Source organism: Triticum aestivum, unplaced genomic scaffold (assembly GCF_018294505.1).
Source record: "Triticum aestivum cultivar Chinese Spring unplaced genomic scaffold, IWGSC CS RefSeq v2.1 scaffold15220, whole genome shotgun sequence".
Lineage (NCBI taxonomy): Eukaryota > Viridiplantae > Streptophyta > Magnoliopsida > Poales > Poaceae > Triticum > Triticum aestivum.
Genome location: NW_025227309.1, coordinates 2289 through 6164, shown reverse-complemented (window position 1 = coordinate 6164; position 3876 = coordinate 2289). Strand labels below are relative to the sequence as shown.

The following is a 3876-nucleotide window of genomic DNA, read 5'->3' as shown; positions in this document are numbered from 1 at the left end:
GTCCAATCGATCCATGCATGCACCGTCCTGCATTTAGAATTTTCTGGTCTTCACTTGATAAACAGAGATGGGACAGGACAGCAACCCTCTAGTGCAGCACCATGCGTCTGACAAAAACTGAGTAAGAGTGCCCAATCGGTGTGACAGTTGAGGCAGAATCTGTATAGGATGAGCAGTGACCTACGCGTCCCACTTCCATTGTCAAATATTTTACTACTGGATGTTTATTGTTCACATAGGTATGCAAATCCATTCACATGCAGGAATGGCACAGATTGCCAAGTCAGCAGTGTGGATGGAGGGCGAGGATAAAGGGGAGCCCCGACCCCCGGGACCTAAAAGTCCTATCTCAACAACGAAAAGCCATGGTTCATCATGTTGCATATATTTGTACAGAATATTCACTCAGTTTTTTGTTAAATAAGCTACCTTTGTAGCTTCCATCATTTGGAAGATAAGTTTTTTTTAGTTTAATAAATATATGTTACTTCTGTCAGTTGTAATGGAATATTCATGTTTTGGACTTCGGCCATAATTTGCAGAAAGAAATGGATACTGCTGTCATTCAGAAGGACTTGGGCCTTCCATTTGCAGAAACAATATGCGGGAAAACAGTATGATTTTCGTGTATAAGTTACTTTTACCTACTTTCCACAAGAAAAATCCCATTTGAGTAGAAACTTGTATTTACTGTGCTAGATACTGTTACTTTTATCTACTTTCCACAAGAAAAATCCCATTTGAGTAGGAACTTGTATTTACTGTGCTAGATACTTATCCTGGGGTTCGGAGCCATTGGCATGGAAATTGCCAAGAGACTAAGACCATTTGGAGTGAAAATTCTTGCTACAACAAGAAACTAGTCATCAAATACAATGTCTTGTGGTAAGCTGCAGTAGTTGCAGTATCATTCCCTTATTAGATGTTGTGTTATCTTCCTCTCTCAAAATATTGCTATTGCAGATCTTGATGGGCTGGTTGACAAGAAAGGTGGTCCAGAAGATATGTACGAACTCGCTCGAGAAGCTGACACAGTTATAACTTGCATGACGTTAAACAATGAATCAGTTAATTCTTCTCTATGTTCATTTATTCAATGTAATATCTCTATTTGACTTCAGTTAGGCGGTTACTAAGCTATAAATATTTATAGGTTGGGATTGTGGCTCACAAGTTCCTGTCAGCTTTGAAAAAGGTACATGTATTTTTCTCCAATATACTTGTCTGCATCGTAGGAGATTTACACATCTTCTTATTTCTTAAATCTTCTTCTGAGACTTATTTATTTTACGGAATAAATAAGCCATCATTCTTGATTCATCCTGTATGAAGAAAATTTGTATATGAGGAAACATTAATCTTAGAATAGTGTTGGAGGATCAGATTGTGCTGGTGTATTCATTGGAATAACCATCAGAAAATGGCAAAATGATCCCAGGAGCATATGTTCTTGTTTCAAAGAACAAGCGTGCTGCTCCAAGTTTTCAAAAGGAAAAGATATCAAGAATATTCATAGACGTTCGTGGAATGATATTGTATGTACAGCTCTTTTGGTAAAGTATCTATAAAGAAATGCATACATATAGCCTCGTGTGTTCCCCGCAAAAAAAAAAAGCGTCGCGTGTTCCCCGCAAAATGGGTACCGTGTGTGTGCACCACTGCAGATCAAGGTTTTTTCCGAGTGGTAACCGACCAGAACTTTCGCTGACCCCCAAGAAACAGTGCAACTGTTCGACTTTTTTGAAAAGAAAAATGAATTCAAATGCTAAGACTGCCAAATAGGCTCTGCATGCATATGTTATCACAACTCACTGCCTCGTGTGGTGGTGAGATCCGTAACTTACAGCCTTGGAGGTCTTGGGGATTCCCCTATTGTCCCATCAATGTTTGCAGCTTCTTCAGCTGTAAATGGTGCATAGCAAAATAGTGCAGCAGCGAGGGTTAGAACCCACACCCCACACGGAGAAAGGCATGTGTGAGGTGACCAGTGGAATACGTGAGAGTATGTGTGTGTGCCAGGTTAAAATTACATATTGTGACGCAAAAAATTTAAATTCATTTGAATACGTTCAGACGGAATAATTCTGAGATTTCCGAGATTTATCTGAATTCGGTTCTTCCGCTCCATTCCAAAAAAGAAAACCGGTATCGGAAAAAAAAACTTGCTGCAGAAACACATGTGACAGGCATAACCGACCCCAATCGGCACAAATTATGGGATGTTTTAACTATTTAAATTAGGAAGATATCGTGACCTGGCCCTTACGCCAGCAGAAATAAGATATCCTGTTTTTTATTATTTGGCTCTATGTAAAGAAGACCCTCTTAGAATATATTAATGAAACAAGAAATAATCAGCCTTATCTTCGAGCCTGTCCTCCACTATCAACCTAGCCGTACCGGGCTGGCGGTATTATCCATCATGAACTAAGGTTCGTGGCATAGAGTTGATATTTTAGTATTTCTCTCCTTGCACAGACATAAATGGACATATTTCATGACAAAAACTTACAGAGTGCATATATTATTTTGCAATCTACATATAGGATCTGTTTTTGATTTTTGGAAAACTGTGAAATATGCACCTGACAGCAGAACTCCCATTCTCGATAGCTGCCATGTTCTTGTAGGGATCATATCTCATCAATATTGCAGAGGGCGCCTACTGTACTATACGGCTGTGTTTAATCACCTTGAGTTCATTTAAGTGGTTTAGGCATTGATGTTGCTTGGACGGAGCCATTCGATCCAGAGGATCCAATTCTGAAATTCCCAAATGTTATTATAACACCACATGTTGCAGGAATCACGGAATACCCTTACAGAACGATGGCAAAGGTTTGCACTTGTTTCTTTGCAATGCACAGAGTTGGTTCTCATTTACCAATCATGTAGTTGTTGCTAGTAGTTATATCTTGACAACTCCTATAGTGACATTATACTATTTGTGTTAAAAGAACTTCTAGATTCAGAAGCGCCACATTTATTTATTTATTTTTGAGCCAACTATGACGTTTTAATATCATTAGGTAGCATCAATTACATTAGCCTCTATAATACGTCTGGTGGATCATCTTTCCAAACAAAACTAACACTAGAATCATATGATTTATGAGCTACCTCATTGGGTTCATGAGCACATTGTTTAAACATCACAGTGCCAATTTGGATGATCAGCTTTCCTGGCCACAGGCCTGGTATGAAAAGGCAGTATTCTGTTGGAAGAACTTTTTTTCTCATGACTAAAAGCATCAGTAAACAAGAACATATATGCTTAAACAAAATGGTTTATTGATATTAGCCACTTAGCAACCTCCTCTTTCTCTTTGCGCATAAACTCATGATTTTCCTTGTGGATTGTTGCTTCCTTTTTCGATATCCTAGAATTACTTTGAACTGAAGGACACCTATTCAACCCCTGCTTAGATAGGCGTGTCATGTGCATTATCATTTCCTTCTTAATTAAGGAAGTCACCACCATCATCATTAACTGTGTGTATTATCATTGAAATCTTCGACGTAAAAGAATTAAAGCTGGCTGACTTGTGTGACCATTTACCATTTCCTCTCGTACTGAATTTTGCTCTGCCTTTGTGTGCAGGTTGTTGGTGATGTTGCCCTCAAGCTTCACGCGGGGGAGCCATTCACCGAAATAGAATTTGTGAACTAGGCAAACTGAGTAGATGGCGGCATTGTTGATTTAATTTAAGACGTATAACTAGACCCAGAATTACCAAATAAAGGTATAACTAGACCCAGAATCCACCCTTTGTCCTGTGTTGCATCCAGCCATCCAGTGATATTGATTGGTTGCTTTTCATTGTGCCATGCGCCTGTAGGTTCCAGTTTGAGACGGACACCGTCGTCGTCCCTCAG

General features: G+C 39.2%; 1 pseudogene; it reads left to right on the top strand.

Annotated features, from left to right (window-relative positions):
- Nucleotides 1-265: 265 nt before the first annotated feature.
- Nucleotides 266-3670, top strand: LOC123172691 (D-3-phosphoglycerate dehydrogenase-like; annotated as a pseudogene).
- Nucleotides 3671-3876: the final 206 nt, after the last annotated feature.